A 21,531-nucleotide genomic window follows, 5' to 3' on the forward strand; every position below is an offset into this window, starting at 1 on the left:
ACCTCAAAAGTCCCTACATTAGCACCCCATCACCTCCCAATCAAATACAAGATTCTTGTCTATATCTTTACGGTCCTTCATAACCTAGTTGATCTAGTAGTCTATCGTGATGTTGACCCTACCTTTGCTTTGCCAGCAGTTCCTGTTTTTCTCGCCTACCTCTCGGTTTCTCCCTTAAGCACCTCCCTGCTTTGTCCCATGCTAAGTATTTTTGAAATGAATGTACAACAGAGGTTCTCAAACTGGGGGTCATGACCCCTCAGGGCATCGCAAAGTTATTACATGGGGGTCGTGAGCTGTCAGCCTCCACCTCCAAACCCCGCTTCACCTCCAGCATTTATAATAGTGTTAAATATAAAAAATGTGTTTTTAATTTATAAGAGGAGGCTTGCTGTGTAAAAGGGGTCAACAATACAAAAGTTTGAGAACCACTGAATTGTACAATGACCTCATATAGTAAATGCAAAACATAAATGATACATAAACTTAACACAGTAAGATCTCTCAAAGATATTGCAGGAAATTGTCGTATCTGTCACAATATCCTGCAATGGGGTGCACAGACTGGGGTATACTGCTCAGGCAATGAGATAGCAAACAATGAAATTTGCACATTCAAATGTGAAGTTTTGTACATGTAAAAAAACTTCAGAGATCATGCTGAGCTCCCTTTGAGTATCTGACTCATAAATACACAGTTCTGTGCAGAATTACCACACCACCATGCAAATATAACTGGTGTTTTTTAGACTGCTCATCTCCCTAGGCTCAGACAGAACTAGCATGGAGATTGAATTACTTCTCACCCATGGAGCGAGTATTCCTCTCTGGTCAAGGTGTCAAGGTTACTGTTAAGGCCTGAGAGGAGCTCCCTATGAAGCCGCCTGTATCATACAGCATGGTATCTAACTGGAGGGTAAACAGCAGACTCCTACAGTGCCAACTCTTCACCCTTTGTAAACTAAGTACTGAATGAAAAATAAGTAGAGGCAAGAGTATATTATGCCAATGATACATGCAGCATTTATTATTCAAGTGCATATGCTCTGAATAAAATGATCTTTGCCAGGAGCTCCATTGTCACTCTCCTTCAAATTTAGGCATTTCTAAATGCATTAGTGCACTGAGAATACTTTTTAAGTAAAAATGTATACAATGGGGAAAAATATTGAAGAATATATCTTTACTCTGTTTGCTTTTTTATTCTTATTTTCCTACTATACTGTATTATGATTAATAAAATAAAATAATAATAAATAATGAAAAGTAACTCACCCCAGAGTCTGAGTCCTTCTTGTCAAAAGGGAGCCATCCTCTTTGGGGGCTTGGAATTAGCTCTTTGGTGCTATCTCTTCGGGCATATCACCACTCGCCTTTTCAATTACCAACTTCCTGACATGGAGAAGGTTACAAAACTTTCAAACTCATGCTCATTATGAAAAGTTTGTAGCTTGGGGATAGAATTTCAATCAATAACACTGCTCTAATGATGTATTTTAATTCATTCAACAGCGTTTCTTTTCACAGCTGCAATTATTTAAAACAGTTTGGGAATCACAAAACTGATTTGCTACACTAAAACTCATAATTTCCTGGTCAGTATTGTCTTGATAAAATATGTGTGGCAAAATAGTATGCGAAGTTATGAGATTCCCCTGTATGGTGTTACTAGCACATGTTTCAAACCCCTGCCCTGCCCAAACAGAAGTTGTCAAATAGGTCTGTCCTAAACAAAGGAATGTTTGCTCTGCTTAATTCACAAACATTCCAACCTCCCATTTCCCGCCTATTGCATTCACTGCACCTGAAGAGACAAGGAAGCAGGTATTGGACTCTGGGGGACTGACCTGAGAATTTGGTCAGTAATCTACTGGAGCATGTGGTAAGAAACTTTGCTTGAATCTAAATTGTTAAGTTAGGCATTAGTAAACATTTTATTTTTATCTTTCTTGTAACCATTTCTGACTTTTATGCCTCATACTTGTACTCACTTAAAATCTCTCTCTTTGTAGTTAATAAACTTGTTTTACGGTTTTATCTAATCCAGTGTATTTTAACTGAAGTGTCTGAATAACTATTTGAAATAATAAACTGGCATATTATTCCCTTCCGGGAATAATGGGCTTAAAATATTTGTACTGTTCAGGAGAGGGTTGGGCAGCATAGGACATGTATTTCTGAAGGAAAATTTAAGACTAGAGTGTGTTGGGACAGACCCTGCTGTATAACCACAGCTGGTGAGAACCAGAGTGTAGCCCAAGTGTGGCTGGTAGGCTGCAGTTACGCACAAACATTCAGAGTGTGGCTTGCAACCCTTACATTGGTCAGGAGTGTACCTTGGTATGTCACAATGGCTTAGACTCTAAGCCATTCAAAATTCTGTAGTTTATTATGAATTTGCTTTGAGATTCCACATTTATTTAAAACCAAAGGTTAGATCACAAGAACAAAAAGTTATCTGAACCGCATTTGAGCTGGAACCACCAAGTTTTGCATAAGCTCTAAGAGTCTATATTTCACTTTTCATTCACAAGGAATCCATATGTGCCACTGTAATGAGTATTGTGCCCGGAGGAGGAAAGCTTCGAGATCAAATTTCCGATTTTTTTCAGGAAAACAATACAGAAGAAGACTACAACCTCACATTTATTATATGAGGTCACTGTACATTCATTTCAAGATGATTTTACTCATTTCCATATTTGTGAACAAAGGGAAGTGGCAAGGCAGCAGGCTGAACATTCAGGCAGAGTGATGTCAACAAGGTAACACTAGTGTAATTCAGAGAATTTGACCCCAAGTTTGGGGTATGTGTAATAATTAGCGATGGGTGAACACTCCAAACTTCAGAGGTTTAGATACTCTTCTGAACCCATCAGAACCTCTTTGTTCTAAAAACTGAGCTGGAGATATTATCAGAATCATCTTCTCTGAAAGATTTCCTGGCTGTAGCTGACGTAAAAAGACTGCAAAAATAAATCTTTCTAATTTCACTGTTTTTATTTCTGGTGCGTTGAAAGAAGGAATTGTAGAAGCATGTTTGGGAGGGAAATAGTTAACCATTTTCCATCATGATGAAATATTCAGTTCAAGTTCAGGTTATTCTTTTTTTATCTGAAGTTTCACCTTACTTTAAAACTACTTGCTTACAAAATCAGACATAAAAATACAAAAGTGTCACAGCACACTATTACTGAAAAATTGCTTACTTTCTCATTTTTACCATATAATTATAAAATAAATCAATTGGAATATAAATATTGTACTTACAGTGTATAATATATAGAGCAATATAAATCAAAAATGATTAGGGGTATGGAACGGCTTCCATATGAGGAGAGATTAATAACATTGGGACTTTTCAGATTGAAAAAGAGATGACTAAGGGGGGATATGATGGAGGTCTATAAAATCATTACTCGTGGAGAAAGTAAATAAGGAAGTGTTACTTACTCCTCGTAACACAAGAACTAGGGGTCATCAAATGAAACTAATAGGCAGTAGGTTTAAAATAAATGACAGGAAGTATTTCTTCAGACAACACACAGTCAACCTGTGGAACTCTTTGCCGGAGTATGTTGTGAAGACCAAGACTATAACAGGGTTCAAAAAAGAACTAGATAAGTTCATGGAGGATAGCCATTCATCAATGGCTATTAGCCAGTATGGGCAGGGATGGTGTCCCTAGCCTCTGTTTGCCAGAAACTGGAAATGGGCAAGAGGGGATGGATCACTTGATGATTAGCTGTTCTGTTATTCCCTTTGGGGCACCTGGCATTGACCACTGTCGGAAGACAGGATACTGGGCTAGATGGACCTTTGGTCTGACCCAATATGGGCATTCTTATGTTCTTATAAACAAGTCATTGTCTGTATGAAATTTTAGTTTGTATTGACTTCACTAGTGCTTTTTATGTAGCCTGTTGTAAAACTAGGCAAATAGCTAGATGAGTTGATATACACCCTGGAAGACCTCTGCGTACCCCTAGAGCTACGCATACCCCTGGTTGAGAACCACTGTTCTATACTAATGGCCCAAAACACTGAAGTAACTGTGTTTAAAGTTGTCATGACTTAGTCACTTCTATACAGTATATTGTAATTGTGTTTACAGCCATTGCTGGTACTCCCTTCTTTGGGTTCAAAATTGAAACTAGAGGCTGATGATCTGTAACCAGAGGGTTTCCCATACTGATTAATTGATTAAACTTTTTAACCCCCAGACTAAATTTAGATAGCTTCATTATCAGTTTCACCATAGGTATGTTCTACAGAGATCTAGAAGCAAAGGCAATATAGGTCTTTCAATATGATCTTCCATCACATATGAAATTACTGCTCCTATTCCACAGGGGGAAGTGTCACATGCTAATTTTACAGGCAAAGGTGCATTACGGTGTGTAAGGACCCTTTCAGATGTTATCAGCTTCTTGGCATCATCAAAAGCTCTGGTTCACATAGTATATTAACACCATTCCCGTTCATTGTGTAACACTTTATTTAGAGGCTATAACACTGTTGTCATGTTAGGCAGGAACCTGTGGAAATAACTGCCCATCCACAGAAAAGAACGTAACTATGACACATTTTGTGGCTGTGATGAGGGGATAACTTCAGCTTTGTCTTATGATTTATACAACGATATCTGTCAATGGTGTAGCCCTGCTCAGACAGCCTTGCAGATCCCTTCTGGAGGTTCTCAGGGTGCTTTTCATCTCTAGCTGCCATGACCAATACATGTCCAAGCAACAAGTGAGTTAGAGGAATAGCCAATAATACCTGCTCCATGGCTCACTGCCAAATAATGGGTGAAGATACTACTCCACACACTAGCCTCTTATATTGAAATAACCCCTGATATGTGTTAATCATGAGGGTGTCCCCACCTACTGAGAACCTTAAAAATATGCTTTGAAGCTTTTTCACTCCAGCAGTATCTGCAAATTTTACTTTATAGTAGAAAAACCAGAGATATATAGCCAAAACAACCTTACCTGAATATGCTATTTTCTACCATGCCTGCATTGCTATCCTAATAATATGCTTCCCCTCCCTAAACTCTACTATTGGTGCTCTGTCTTCTATATTTAGAAACCTGCCAGAGCAGCAGCGGGCAGTGTGCTTGCTGATAGTGGGGAAGAGGGGACAGAGTGAGGACAGCCGGCTTCAGCAGTGTTACTGAGCATGCTCAGTTCATGTGAGCATGGTCAGTACAAGCCAAGCTGCAAATTTGCAGGGGCACATGACCCCACATGGGCCTCCAAAGTCACCTCCGGCAGTATGTATATATGTAGCTAGGCTTTGCTTGCTGTGTACAGTGAGTAAACAGTTATTTGAACCCCACTGTGCCGACCTAGGTCTTCCATATTACATTTATTGTGTAAAGAGCAAAACAACATGTATGAACTGTTCACATTCAATACTTGCAACAACTGAAGACTTCTTCTAATACTTGATTCTATCATCCCATTCAGAAATGTTTCCCTAATTTTCCTTCTCAGCAATTAATGCAAAATTCACCATTTTGCTCAACCCATACAAATGTTTTAACTGGCTTCACCTGTAAAGTAAACAAGATTAAAAAGAAAAACGTCAAGGAAAAGCCATAGGTAACTGAGACATTGAACAACTCTTCACAAGCAAGGATGGCATGGACTCTAGAATATCAACAACAAAAAATAGTATAAGGATGCTACATTCCCATTCAGGCTGCAATTAAAAAGTTTGTTTAAAAATATCCAAACTCTGAAAGCAATCTGATATCTTTTTTCAAGCATATTCTATAAAGGATAATGTGTAGTTAACTCTCTCTATAGATGGTTTTACTGACAAAAAATTGTTTAGTAATATAAAGGGTACATAATGTCCTGTTAAAGAAAAAAAAGACACCACGGTGCCACAAACTGCAACTTCAGTTTTTATTTTGAAATAAATTTATCATGTATTATAATGGTCAAACAGTAGAAAATATTCTTATATGAAAGGATATAAAAATAAAAGCAAGTGAAACTTATGAAGTTAACAATTATAGTTGATCAATTTTCTACACTCTGAATACTGTAATACATAATAAAGTTTACAGAGAATGTGGTCTGGATCATCAGCTGGGATGAACCGGAATAGCTATATTGAAGTCAACAGCTGGTCTTGTGTGTACACTATACATGAATTTTCACACACATATGTGTTTATGTACAGGGAGCATTTGTGTGTCAAGAGAATCAAACAAACATAAAATGTCTTGAAAACATTTTTATTTGCACAGTTGTCCTGCTGAGTTTGGACAGAAATGTGCTATAAAAAACAGAAGATTATAATAGAATTGTTCTTGCTTTTTGAAGACTGCTGTGCACCCTGAGCTCTGAGCTCTTAGTGGGAAGTAATGCACAGAGATTTTGAATGTCCCCTTTATTGTACTGTGTTAAAGGTGCCTGTATGAAGTGAATAGCTCTGAGATTTTGGAACTATGGGAGAGGCTATTATAATGTTCCGATACCCTACTGCGGGAAGTGAATATGTTCCCTTCTCCGGAGCTCTTATCTGGAGCACTCAGATAGAAACTGAATAGAACAGTGAATTGTTCTAACACTGCTTGGAAGACCAGAGTAGCAGACCTCCTCTGGGAAAACAGTTTAGTAATTAAAAAAAAATCAAGGGGAAGCTGAAAAGGTCTTCAAACAGCAAGGCTTAATTATTGTAAGCTTTGTAGCCACACTAAAAGGGAAAATTTGAAGGTTGGAACCTACTCCATACTTCTGAAAAGTGCAATGGTCAAGTGTCAGTTCAGAGGGAAATGGTTCAGTAAATTTCACCTGTGCAGAGGGGGAAAAAATCTCTTACTTGCTTCTACTAGAGAATATTTTATATTCAATTTGGGTTCAGTCCAGTTATATGGTCTCCATCACCACAAACGTAACTCTTTCAGCTTCAGATGATTTCTATGCCGAAGTTTAAACACCAAACCCAGACAGCCACTCTCTGGTCAATCTGCCAAGGGGACAGACAGGCCTGGTCCATCAACTCATACTTCTTTTCTGTTGTCTGAGGCTAGATACAATTTTCCAACCTATTCTTTTGTTTTTGGTGTACCACAGGAAAAAAGTAGTTACACTCCAAGCTCTTATCAGATTATATTTAATGTCCAACTAATATCAAAGACCCTGATCCAGCTCTCATTGAAATCAATGGAATTTGTAATGACTATAAAGTGGGAGTCTTTATTGATGCTTCTGGACACAGATTCTATAGTTCCCTGTGCTTCTACAGCTCCCATACTAATTAAGCATGGCCTGTACTGTCTACTGCAACAGAGAGTCCTGTGGCACCTTTAAGAATAACAGATGTATTGGAGTATAAGCTTTCGTGGGTGAATGCCCACTTCGTCAGATGTACTGTCTACTGTCACCCCATAGGGTCACCTTCATGCCCATCCTCAACTAAGTAGTCATGGAAGGGACTCCTGACTACAGACTCCACATGCTGGGCAATAAACAACCACAAACAAAGGGCTATTTCCCTTCCACTTTTCAATAACAGCCCATAGCCACAGAGTTTTACCCTATACCACAATGGTGCACTGATTTAGGTTAAAGCAACTCAAGGCTTTTGGTGCTCTTCACTGGAATTGAATTCCACTTAATAGTACTGTGCCACAATAAATGTGGCCATATATTTCTATTAATACATGTAAACTAAAATAAAATTGAATGTTCATAGTTGTTTGGTGGTTTGTTCTGTAGTGCACAGCATATGTGCGAGTACAAATGTAACTCTATTTACATGTAGAATATCCACTAATAAAAAGAAGAACAGGAGGACTTGTGGCACCTTAGAGACTAACAAATTTATTAGAGCATAAGCTTTCGTGGACTACAGCCCACTTCTTCGGATGCATATAGAATGGAGGATTTCCACTCCATACGGCTAAATGCAGTGCCTTGCATAATGAAAGGTTTCAGAGTAGCAGCCGTGTTAGTCTGTATCCGCAAAAAGAAGAACAGGAGGACTTGTGGCACCTTAGAGACTAACAAATTTATTAGAGCATAAGCTTTCGTGGACTACAGCCCACTTCTTCGGATGCATATAGAATGGACATTATGCAAGGCACTGCATTTAGCCGTATGGAGTGGAAATCCTCCATTCTATATGCATCCGAAGAAGTGGGCTGTAGTCCACGAAAGCTTATGCTCTAATAAATTTGTTAGTCTCTAAGGTGCCACAAGTCCTCCTGTTCTTCTTTTTGCGGATACAGACTAACACGGCTGCTACTCTGAAATATCCACTAATGTTATTCAGGATTATTATGTAGTCATTATACACCAGTGCAGAGTGGGTGTAAAACACTACCAGATTAGAGTATTAGCATTTTACACTAATGCAAATGACTACATAGGGTTCAGGGCAGGAAAAGATCAGGCCCTATGTGTATGCAGGAGCGGCTCTAGCTTTTTTGCCGCTCCAAGCACAGCAGGCAGGTTGCCTTCGGCGGCATGTCTGCGGGAGGTCCGCAAGTCCCGCGGCTTCGGCGTACCCGCCGCTGAATCCACAGGACCGGCGGACTTCCCACAGGCATGCCGCCGAAGGCTGCCTGACTGCTGCCCTCACAGGGACCGGCAGGTCCCCCCCCGTGGCTTGCCACTCCAGGCATGCGCTTGGAGCGTTGGTGCCTGGAGCCGCCACTGCGTGTATGAATCTGCAAAAGAATGGGGAAATGGAAAAGAATGAACTAATGTTTTAACAGAAACTGAGCCATATTCTACCTTCATTCTGTACACAGATGCAGGCCCGCTGATGTGGGGAGAAAAGGGGGCAATTTCCCAGGGGCCTGGGCGATTTAAAAGGGCCCAGGGCTCTTTTAAATTGCCCAGGTGGGCCGCAGGGCGGGGTGGTACCTGCGGCGGCGAAGGCAGCCAGGCAGGCATGTGGAAGTCCTGGCCATGCCAGAAGAGCGTGCCCAGTAGCGCAGCCGCCAGCGCAGCTCGCTGTGCACCAGCCAGTTCAGGCGCAGCATCGCACACACAAATTCAGTGAATGCCATTATCACTTCACATATTTGTATCTTAAAAAAATATCTAGCAATATTCAGGAAGGCATCTTTGGCTATGATGTTTTCAGGCAGTTCAGTATATCACTATCAATAAGATTGGCCTCTGTCCAAAGATACAAAGCCCCACATTCAGCACATGCATACAAATGACTTTTTCTCTCACGATTAGATAAAGTCCAATATTTTTCCTAGCAATGAACATTTATGTTGTATGTTTTATTTCAACTTCCTCTTCCAAAGCATATGTACTGCATGCAATCCTTCATATCCTATAAAGAATTAATTTCATAACAGGTAGTTGAAGGGTGCTATCAAATCCCTCCTCATTCTTCTCTTCTGCAGACTAAATAAGCCCAGTTCCCTCACTCTCTCCTCATAAGTCATGTGCCCCAACCCCCTAATCATTTTCATTGCCCTCCGCTGGACTCTCTCCAATTTCATTCTATAATGTTTTTATTTAATTCAAATATATCATGCAAAATAACAAATTCTACATTTTATATGTAAGCTCACAATTTGTTTAATACTGGTGCTGTAACTGGGAAAAAAAGTTAACTGCATCAAGCAAAGCCACAACTTTCATATATTGGGTTCTAATGTGTTATCAATAGGATAAAAAGTAGTGTCGTGAACCTCGGCCATCCCTTTCAAGGGGGCCCATTGACTGTTCTGCCCTGGGGCCCGGAATTGCTGTCAACGGACCTGCACAGATGTCATCATGACTGCAGATAGTTTAAATAACTGTACAGATAATATTCTATCTTCAATTTTTCTAAATATGTTATATAAATAGTTATTTTTTTCAGTTTTTAAATAAAATTTTACATACAACTTTAATAGCTCATAGTGATACGAAGCCCCTGGAATCTTGTTTAAAGCTGTTTGAAGGCAACATGAACAATGCTGATGATATTAATAAATTCATGGTATACAGCTCTCATCTAATTCTCCTACCATGAGTTTTGGAATTGTTGGAGTTCTGTCTGTGATAATTTATTAGGGACCTGAGCCTGCAGTGTGTTGAGTGATCTCAACTTGCACTGGAGTTACTGGGAGCTGAGAGCACCCAACACTTCTCAGGAAGCATGCAGCCACCTTGTGGGATCATGCCTTAATCACATTATACACCAGTATAAAGCCCTGTCCTAGATGATGTGTTTCAAGATTATGGAATGAATTGAAAGTGTGAGTTAATGGCACAAAAAGGGTTTCTATAGTGATTTTAGAGGCTAAATGAATCATCATCAGGAAATGGAAATCAAGACACAACTGACTCAGGCCCCTATTCAGCACTTCTGACTCACTCCTTATGCAAGTAAAGCTCCCAGTGAAGACAATGGGAGTTCTGCCTGAGTAAAGAGTGGGTCAGGAGTGTTGAACTCCCATTGTCTTCAGTGGGAGCTCTGCCTGCATGCGGAATGAGTCAGGAGCAATGCTGAATGGGGCCCATTCACAGAGCAGCTAAGTAAGACACCCAATACATCACTATTTTGAAGTTAACGGTAGGTGGTAGACATAACTGGAAGAAATACAGGCATTTTGTGGAGTTATGTGAAAGACTTGTATAAAGTGGCATTTTAAATGAATTCACTTGTTTGGCCTTATATCAGCCTTAAAATTTTTGTTTTGCAAGGTATCTGGCTGTTTGCTCTTGAGGTCATTTGAGTTTAACAAATTAATTAAAATGATGATTTTTTTACATTCCGTTTGTAGGCTAACGGGATGTCCCTGCTTTGAGGAGCAGATCTTGTGTCCCTTGCTAGTTTACTGAAAATGGGAAATTGTTTCAGATTCAATATATTCCAGGCATGTTTGATCATCCTAGGGGATTTCCACCTACCTCCACTATTCCCATTATGCTGCTCTATGTGCTTCACACAGAAGCATAACCAATGGCTGCTTCTCTGCTGATCTGTGTGGCAGAGGGAGTCAGTCACATCTGTTGCTGGTTGCAGCTAAGTGATACAAGTGGTAGCAGGAATAGAGTGGCAAAGACTCCATGCCCATAGCTTGGCAGGAGTAGAACTTTCAACTTTATATCCAGACCCTGGTGAGAATGGGTGTTGTGGGATGGTTTGTTCAGTCAGCAGGCCTAGTGATCTGGGCCTCTGACTCCAGTCTCTCTATTAGTTTGTCACAGGGTGGTTTAGTCGGCCAGCAGTCCTACTGTCTGGGCCTCTGACTCCAGTCCTATCAGTCTATAGCGGGGTACTTTGGGTGCTCAGCAGACCTATTGACCTGGGCCTCCAACTCCAGCCTCACTGTTATTTCAAGGTGTCCCTGCCCTCCGGATGAGGCCTTAGCTACATTGGCCTCTTTGATTGTAACCCTTCCTTGGGGCCAGAGGCATAGCCCCAGGGTGGGTAGAGGGACCTGGGCTCTCCCTCTCCACCAGGTTCCAGCCCATGGCCCTGAAACTGAAGCAGTGTGCACTGCCAAAATTTGGCCAGCCCACTTGCGCATCTTCCCCATGGCCACTTTCGACACTGCATCTCAGCTTAGGGTATGGTCACAGCAGACTTAGGCCATGTCTACATTAGCACTTATGTCAGCAAAACTTTTGTCGTTCAGGGGTGTGAAAAAACTCACCCCTGAGCAACAAATTTTCCAGCATAAGTGCTCGTGTGCACAGCACTATGTTGACAGGAGATGCTCTCTGGTTTTATGATGTCGCTAGGAATGCTCTTTCCTGTTGGCATAAGGCAGCTACATGAGTAAGCTTGTAAGTGTAGACATGACCTGAAAGTCTACTTCCAAAGCCCATAGTCTAGGGCCGACACCTGCAGCCTTGTCAAGCCCTTGCCCATGGCTTTCCCTCCCTCTTGGAGGGCATCCGGTTTGTGAGGGGGTTGGAGGGAGACTCACAGTCAGATTCCCTCAGTAGAAGCATCCTCTTCTTTTGCTGCAGAGAAATTTTCCTCCTGGAAATGGCCTCGTTCTCCCTCTGGGGCTGCTGAAGCTCCTTTTACCCTGGTCTTCTCCCAGGAGCATGCTCAGCACTGCCTGAGCGGCAGGGCCTCTCTGGCCCAGTACTGCTCCAGCCCTTCTCTTCTCCCTGCCTTAGTCTGGAATTTGTAGACACTGGTGTAGCGGGTAAAAGAGAGGACAGAGAAGAGAGAGAGAAAGGGGGAGGCTTTAAAGACAGAGAACAGAGGATGCGAGGGAAGGAGGAAGGAAAAGGGACAGAGTTGTGGAGACATAGAGGGGAAAGGGAAAAATGAAGGAACAAAAACCAGAAGGACAAAGGCACAGGTGCTGGAACTAGGCGTACTGGGGGTGCTGCTGCACCCCCTGGTTTGAAGTGGTTTCCATTATATACAGGGTTTACAGTTTGGTACAATGGCTCTCAGCACCCCCACTAGACAAATTGTTCCAGCAGTTCTGGACAAAGGATACATCCAGAAGGAGCACAAAATAAGGTATGACTGGGAGTCGGGGTCAAGGAGCAAGAATGATCAAAGATCAATGGAGAACAGGTTAAAAAGCCTGAAATCTCCAACCTAAGTCACTGGTAAAACTCTCATCGCATTTCAATGAGAGTGAAGTCTGTCCCCCAAAAAATGGAGCTAAGAGAAAATAATGGGGGAACAAAGAGGTGGAGATGGAACTATAGTCAATGGGTGCACTTGGGAGAAGGAGATCACTGTACCAGGCTGACAGGAGGGAGTGAGGAGTTGTGGCTCCACCAAAGAAGGGAGCGTAGGAGGAAGTGTGAGAGACCTACTTGCGAGAGGGAAAGCAACAGAAGTGAGAGAGGCAGCAGGAAGGAAGGAATGGGTGAAAGGGTGAGAGAGCAGATAAGTGAGTGCACATATGAGTGACTGGACAACTGTGTGGGAGAAAGGGTGAGTGAAATACAGAACAGATGTAAGTGAGGGAAAATGAACCAGTGGAAAAATGAAAGCAATACAGTGAGCATTTAGATAAGGGAATAGGGTGGCTAACTTAGGAGAGGGAAGGGGGTTTCCACATTGAAAATCTGATCACCATACACAAATAAGGGAGGAGCAGCATATGGCACTATGATCCCCACCACATATTTTGGGTATCAGACACCACTCAATGTACTAAGGATCTTTATGACGTTTATAAATATTTAATATGGCTTTTTTTTTCAGCTTACAGAAAGATCAGACCAAAACTTTATTATTTATTTTTAAAAGCCATGTATGGCAAGGCAGTTACCTACAGAAACTATTAGACTTGGACGTGCTTTAGAAAAAAATCACCCTTGCTGCTCACCAAGCAGATTATGCAAGTTTCTGATAGATTTAACTAGTAGTACAATTTAAGGCTACATGGGAAACGAGAACAAAAAAGTCAGACAAACATCCAAGCTTTGATCCTGTAAGATTTTGCTCTGTGCAAACTTTGTATACAACTTCAGAGCAACTATGATAGGGTTGTATGTCAGCACAAGAGCATATGGAAACCATTTATGGATTATAGGGCAGAAATAACATCTAATTAGTACATAAAGTAAATAAAAAACTATTTGGTCTCTGCTGTTCTATGTGCTTCACACAGAAGCATAACCAATGACTGCTTCTCCGCTGATCTGTGTGGCAGAGGGAGTCAGTCACATCTGTTGCTGGCCGTAGTAAATTTTTGGGTAGGACACGGTACTGTTTGGAGTTTGATTTTCATTTCTTGGTAGGTTATTGTCTGGTTTGGAGTGGTTTTATTCTTGTTCCTACAATTGTGTTTATAACATATTAATAGTGCTTTATTTATTAGTGAATGGATTTAAATAAATAATGTACAATGTAGCTGTCACAGTTGCTGATATGGTTGCCCTCTAAGCAAAAGTTTAAATATACAACACTTTAAAGATCTGTAGTTTTTCTAAAATACATCTTGTCTGTTCCATGAATACTCATGTCACCTCTGACACTTGACATGAGTATTGAAAGAAAGAACACCTAGTGTCACCCAGCTGAGCAAGCTGAAACCACATTTCAGGTAAGTGACATGTCAGCTTTCCACTGAAAAGAGTTGGCCACTGTGCTGTGTAGCTCTTCTACCAGCCTAATTTTCATATAGGGTCCGAAGGCTGCCCTCGGACCATCTTTTGAGATGGAGAAAGGGTATTGGGCAGTAAAGGTCTGATCCAAAGCCCTTTTAAGTCAATGAAAAGACTCCCACTGTCTTCCATGGGCACTGGATCAGGCCCCAGCAGAGGACAGGCTTTCAGAGAGAAAAAAAGGATGACTACCACATAGCATGAATGGCAGATGCCAAGGATACTCTGAAGCAGAATGGCATTTTGAGTTCTCTCCTGTGTTATATGAAACAGAGACCAACTAGCAGAACATAATGACTTGAAATCATCTCAGTCGTTATGGATTGATTATATACACAGACAGTAACACAAAAGACTTTTTGCCATTCAGTTTTCTAAACTTGAAACTGCATTTTCCCCTTGCTAAAAAATTTGCATATTTTCTCAGAGCTTGTTTCTTTCTCACAATAAACAATGCATAGCCCTCCTGCCAAAAAAGTCCAAATGCTAAACAGTTGCTATAATAGTCATTATAACAGCACTTTGAGCAGTGTGTTTTAAATTATAATTATTTTTTCAAAAGATTTCTATGTGGTCTTGATTGCTATAATTATGATTCTATAACAGTAAACGTATGAAAAAATTCACATTAACATAATGCTCCACATAAATGAGTTTCCCTAATTGAGCTTCATTTAAATGAGTGGTGTTCTTTGTATTTGTATTTTATTTGCTAATGTAAAAACTACCCAGAATTCATTTAGTTTAGACAAAGTCATTTAATTATAGGTAAAATGCAGTTGCATAAATGAGAGTGTGTACACAATACGGGCTTCATACAGAGATGTTATTGGAATGAGTCCATTTTAGAAATAATAATTTCCTTTAATCATGCTTCTCATGGGTCTGTCCTGCTTTCGTGGGGGCAGAAAACAGAGGGAAACAGAGGGAAAGAGCAAGGGAGAAGGAGCCAGAGTGACCGTGATCATTGTATGGGCCAGATCATGCCCTGGTGATATTTCTATTCATGGAAGAGAAGTCATCCACTATCTCCACAGCATCATATGACTCCTGTCTCTATATCCCATGGATGGGGGGATACTCAAGGTGGGAGGGTGAGCAGCAGGATCCAGGAAATGCACATTGTCCCCTACTAATCCTGTGAGGAATCTGCAGAGAAGTTAGCACAGCCCCAAGCAGGTATTTTCACCCACGGTAAAGGGGGTGAGAAGCCTTGTGCCTTTGCACTGAGGCCTGCTATGGGGTAGCAAAGGAATACATGCACTGAGCTATGCTGGTTCCATCAATAGCACTGTTCTCCCTGGAAGGGGCAGGAGTGGAACTATGGCTCTGTTCCCTTGCCACCTTGGCCAGCACTGACCTAGAAGGGTACAGCTGGCACTGCAGTGTGCATTTCCCAGGCAGAACTTTTCCTGGGGACTCTCAGTAGTTCAGTTAATTAACAAACTGGTTAAGGTTAGAATTGATTGGAGAGAAGCTTAAGAAAACAGGTAAGGGAAAACAGAATGGGGATTAAGTGACATGACAGGGAGGAGACTGCAGGATTCTGGCTGCAGTACAGTCCCTCCCACCCCCACCCCCCTTTCCTAATTAGTCCTGAAGCTGCTTTGGAACCCCATTAAGAGGCAGAATGTTGCCAGAAGCTGTGGTGGAGACACTGCAAGGCAGCTTGGAACCAAAATCTCCCCCAGCCATTGTAGAGACCTCCAGAAGATCCCTAATACATGGAGGCCAAACCCCCCGGCTTGTTCTATGGGGCAAACTACCTCATTGTACATTGTGTATACACACACACACACTCCCTTGATGTAATGCTTTCTGGGGGAAAAAGCCACAAGTTGCATTCTCTACTTGTGTAAATCCATTACGTTTTCCTCCCGCATATCCTAGGAGGTGGTGATCTGTCTCCTTATATTTAAAGGAAACAAGGTTGCCTCTTCAGCTACAGTCATGCATACAATGTATGTGAGGGTCCAGTCAATCTATGATGTTGAATGGCAATATTGGAGGTTCACGTTTCTCTGCTGAGAACTTTCGCAGGGCAAAGAGGAACGTTGCAGTTTTAGGTCTAAAGCTGTCAGAAATCTCAGCATAAAGTTACAATTTATATTCATGGCAAAAACCTTTTTAATGTTCTCTAGTTAAAATGAAATGGCTTTTAGAGAAAAGAAGTAAAAACAAAATCAGAGGATTTGTCTGCCGGCTACAGTCAGCAGAAACACAGTAATGCAAGGGAACGGCCACCACTGTAATTCGAAAACAAATACAAATTTAGAAACAAATCACTGAAAATATGAGTCCTGCGGACCAGATAGCAACTGTTTTGCCTAATATCAGAGAAGATGTGCTTCCAAAACATCACACTTCTGGGGGCTCAGAAGGATTTTATAATAATATTTTATACTCCATCATCAATAGAGTTGCCCCTTGGCATTCTCTTCCACAATTTCCCCATCATAAATCACATTGGCTTACTGACTATTTGCAACCGATGAAGTGAAAAGAGATGGCTGAAGTTGCCAGTAGAGGAGGTTTCACATTGATGACCAATTATGACATGAAGATCTTTTGCCATGGCTTAGCAAAGAAGAGGTTCTTTGCCTCCTCACAGCATCTGCGAAATCTTGAGCACCAGAGTTATTCCATGTACTCATTAACTGCTGAATCCATGCTATCTCTCACAGGAGCTGATAAGAGTACCTTCTATTGGAAAGAAACCGCCTTTTATTTTACAAAGAAAATTGTTCAGATTAGAACTGAATGAGGGCCCTGTCCCCCCATTTCACACTGGCTCATAGCGCAGACTATAGCAGCACAGGAACATGCTGCAGTATCTTAAAGGATCCTTGCTCCCTTACATTGACAAGCAGGGCACAATCTAGCCCAGGGATGGCCAACCTGTGGCTCCGGAGCCACATGCGGCTCTTCAGAAGTTAATATGCGGCTCTTTGTATAGGCATAGACTCCGGGGCTGGAGCTACAGGTGCCAACTTTCCAATGTGCCGGGGGGCGCTCACTGTTCAACCCCTGGCTCTGCCACAGGCCCTGCCCCCACTCCATCCCTTCCCACCCTCTCCCCTGAGCCTGCAGTACCCTTGCTCCTTCCCCTACCCCTCCAGGGCCTCCTGCATGCCACAGCTGATCGGGAGGTGGGGGAGGGAGCAGGAGGCACTGATCGAAGGGGCTGCCAGTGGGTAGGAGGTGCTGGGAGTACAATGGGGGAGCTGATGGTGGGCTGCTGACATATTACTGTGGCTCTTTGGCAATGTACATTGGTAAATTCTGGCTCCTACTCAGGCTCAGGTTGGCCACCGCTGATCTAGCCCTTCATGATGATTTGAATGGAAGGGGGAATGCTGGATTTCAAACACATTCATACATTTGGTGAAAGGAGACACCGTCTGATAATGTAATTTTGCACTGGTGTTGATAAACAGCCATCAAAATGCTACAACTAGTAATTTGTTATTTATAACTGTACAGTATAGAGGAAAATATTGGATTTCCCTTTACCACATACAGCTTAGTAATAAGCACAGGACTGGGTTTGAAACCACTCCTGCAGGGAATGGCAATGGCCACACATTCTTTTTCCTGATGTTACAGCATACCTGTAAAAGCGTGTACCTGGCACAAGCCACAGACAGATGCAGCCATGTCTACTGCATGTCAGAATTGGAGCTCTAAAATAATCTGACATATGATTGCCATTAAAAAGTCAGCATTTGCCAATAGTTACCACACAGTGGTATCTGAGCTATAGGAGATAGCTGAAACAACTGTGGGGTGAAAAACTGGCAAATATCAGCCTTTTATGGCTTCCTCTGTATCTAGTACATTAAAGCAATTCTTATGTGAAACAAGACTGGCACTTGTCCATAACTTAATTTTCCCTGGAATCATGTGTGTTCAATTATAAGACATGGGATAGTTAGGTAAACTTCATATAGTTTTCTCTGCATATACTTACACCTTGTTAGGGGACACCTTACATTTTCAAATATGATCATACCATACCTCCTATCCAGGAAAGAAAACCCAGAATGGTTCTACAGTAAGCTTAGCCTGTTGTTGTTGTTTTTCTGTATGAATTTAAATTGTATTCCTTGTTTCATTCTTTCCTTGGCAATATTTAGAAAAAGCAGCACTGAAGCATTTGTTTAGAAAAACATTCAGTCATTATAAAGAATTAGGTGATCTTTGCTAATATATTCTTAAAGGTATGCAGAGCACATATGAGTAAATGGACCTGGACATCTTCAGGTCCCACTGGCTTTAATAAGAATTTTGTCATTGGCTATAAATGGATCAGAATTTGGCCCTTAATCACCAGTACTGTACATTTTTCACATCTGATCAGCCAAAAATCAGATACATTAGAATCCACTGTGATAAGCAGAGATGGGTGAACTGATTTGGATAAAAAAAAAAAAAAAGCCCTAAATTTTCCAACCAAACCAAACCTTGAAAAAATCCTACCCCTTCCATTAACTCACCTAGACTGGAAACAAAGCTGCCAAAATATTCCAAGAGAAACTATTCTCACAACATGGGAGGGACCATGATTTAGTGAATAGGGGATGAGACTGGAAAGCTAGAGGCCTTCATCTGTCTCCTAGCTCTGCCATTTACTCACTAAGTCACCTTGGACAGGTCATGTAAACTCTCTGCACCTCAGTTTCTCCACCAGTACAGTACGGGATAATGATACTTACCCACATTTCTAAAGTTGTCTGAGGCCTATGGATGAGTGCTAAGTGCATTCTGTCCCACTGGATCAAAGGCAGGACATATCAAAAACCATATATGAGAACAAGTTCTCATGAGATTTCCATACCAGGTTTTCTGATAAAAGATAATTTGAGTAAGACTTTGATAGGCTGCTCATGAGCATGTCTAAACCTCAGAACTTTTGAGATTCACCCAGCATTAACACACAGTGATCATTTGCTTAGAGGTAAGAATGGTTAAAATGCATATTTCAGCTGGGATCAATGCACTCATCTGTGTTACATATATGATTATTATCATCCAAAAAATGGTCTTATTGAAGTTTATTATGTATTACTTAATTTCCATCTCTTATGTTTTATACAGCTGGATTGGCTTGGTTGCTGTTTAATAGTTTGATGTATCTATAGAGATATAATAACAATACTTCATATTTATATAGAACCTCTCATCACAGTGCTTCACAAAGGCACTCAGATACTTCAGTGATGGGTGCCAGTAAAACCCTACATAGACAAAGAAATAAGTATTATCTCTGTTTTAGAGCTAGAGAAATTGAGGCATAAAGAAGTTAATGCAATTTGAAAAGATCATACAGTGAGTTAGTGGCATAGACAGGCATAGATTACAGGTCTCTTAATTCACATTCCCCTACTCTAGCCACAAGACACACTGCCTTCTCTTTCTTATATTCTATTTGTTGATTAACTTCAGTCTAACATTATCATGTTTTAAGTACCTTTCCCCAGAAACACTAAAAACTCTTGCACTACTGGAACGATAGGTTGAATTTAAAATGCTAAACTTTTCTCATTAGGTTTCAATGTTAAATTCATTTCCTTTCGCAAGAAAAGAACAGATTTAAAAATTGTATTAATACTACATTCTCACAATATCTACAAGTAGTTAAATGAAGAAATACTTGCAAATCACCTGATTTGGTACTTGATCCTCTCCCACTGAACTCAATGGGAGCTTTAACATTGATTTCAATGAGGGCAGGATTAAGTCCTTATTTGGGAAGTTCCATAGAAAGCTTGCCAGCCTCCAAGGGAAAATTAAACAAGCAGATCACTAAGGCCCACAGGTCAGCTAAAAGGTCAAATCCCTGTTTCAGGCTACGTGGCAAAAGCATTTAAAAACTGCATCATGAAAAATACCATTCTGTTGATTGATGGGATAAATAGGAACCCTTAGGCAGGAATGTAAAGTATAGCAGGTACAGTTAAAGAAAATAAATTTGCAACATTACAGTCTGTCTATAATCACTTGCTCATTTATTAAAATAGATAGTATATAAGGTAATTTTTAATTCAATAAACTATATATGCATTCATCCAATTCATTGGCAGTTCAAAATGAGTTCAATTTTGATGTTTGTTTTCTTTACTCAATCTTAAATATCTAAGTACCAGATTCTTCAGTCTTTACTCAGAATTTGGACCTAAATTAACTACAAATGTTGTTCTTTAATCCAATATTCTTTATGTCTAAAAGCAACATTGTTAAGCAGAGTAGACAGTAATTATCCATTGACTCTACCTGGTTTTTATGGAGATCTTTTTATGTACTCCTCATTTTATTTAGAATACAGCTGAAACCAGGCACAGTACTCATGGTAAATATAGACTTACTCCCTAAATAAGAAAGCAGAAACATTGGTGTGATTTCTGGCAAATAATTCTAATCCTATCAAATTTATTCTCTAAATTTATCCTTATTATGTCTAGTTTGTATGATGATTGTGACATTTAATATTTTTTCTTTTTACAGAAAGCTTATTAACTGAAAGTCCTGTCCTCTGAAATAGTAATAATAATATTAGCACCTAGTACATAGTATACTTAACACTTTTCATCTATAATTCTCAATAGGGAGTCACATCTCAGGAATCTGATGAAAGATATGCTAAAATGTAAGACCCTAGTATTTAAACAACATGATTTATCACCCAGCATCTGTCAGTTACTCAACCAGCATTTAAAATCAAAATTCATATTCTGAAAAGGTAAAAGATGCTGCTTTTTTATTTATTTATTGCAAAATATTCTTCCAACGGTGCAATCTTTTAAATGCAAAAAGGGACACTTATTTTTTAGGAAAAGCTGGATGTTTTGTACTTTTTCCTTTATTAGTCACACTGTGCTGTTGAGACAAACTTTTCTGAACTGGGTTGACTCTAAAAGAGTTTAAATTACTGAACTACAGACAAGTCTCATCTTGCTTTTCGAGTAACAAGAAAATTACAAAGAACTATGTCTCATCATATTCTGATCGATTCTTGATAGTGTTCCAGTTACTCCTGAGAAATGTAAAGCTGTTTCCCACCTTACAGAAAGATGCTTCCTTAAATAACTGTCATTAAGGATTAGAAAACACTTTGGAACCAAAAATCAAAACACTTATAGTAGACTAACATCCTCAGATATTTCACCATTGTTTTTTTTTTTTAAAAGGTAGTGGAATAATGTTATATAATTATGTTTAACTTTTACAGACTCCTGGTTTGGAATCTCTAATCACAAAGACTTCCAGCCTTCTGTGTTGTGTGTCATTCTTCAATTCTTCCTGAGTCCTGATTTTGCATTTCTAATGAAGCTGAACTGACAAAGCGTGAAAGTGGTCTAAAGGGGGAAAACAAAGAAAGCAACCCTGTTTTCACTGTGCCAAGATTAATCAATATTCCAGAAGCTCAGCTTCCCCCCCCCCCGCCCCCCGGTTCAGTTGTGTT

At 40.4% G+C, this 21,531-nt stretch overlaps 1 long non-coding RNA gene across 1 annotated transcript in view; it reads right to left on the minus strand.

The window, feature by feature from the left end:
* Positions 1-19,779, minus strand: part of LOC122174684 (uncharacterized) — a 53,133-nt gene extending 33,354 nt beyond the window's left edge. Inside the window, exons 1-2 of the long non-coding RNA XR_006176842.2 lie at positions 19,734-19,779; positions 1,276-1,392 (exon numbers count right to left, since the gene is read on the minus strand). This is a non-coding gene — a long non-coding RNA (uncharacterized LOC122174684). The remainder of the gene's footprint in view (positions 1-1,275; positions 1,393-19,733) is intronic.
* Positions 19,780-21,531: the final 1,752 nt, after the last annotated feature.

The sequence above is a fragment of the Chrysemys picta genome, chromosome 6 (genome assembly GCF_011386835.1).
Source record: "Chrysemys picta bellii isolate R12L10 chromosome 6, ASM1138683v2, whole genome shotgun sequence".
Lineage (NCBI taxonomy): Eukaryota > Metazoa > Chordata > Testudines > Emydidae > Chrysemys > Chrysemys picta.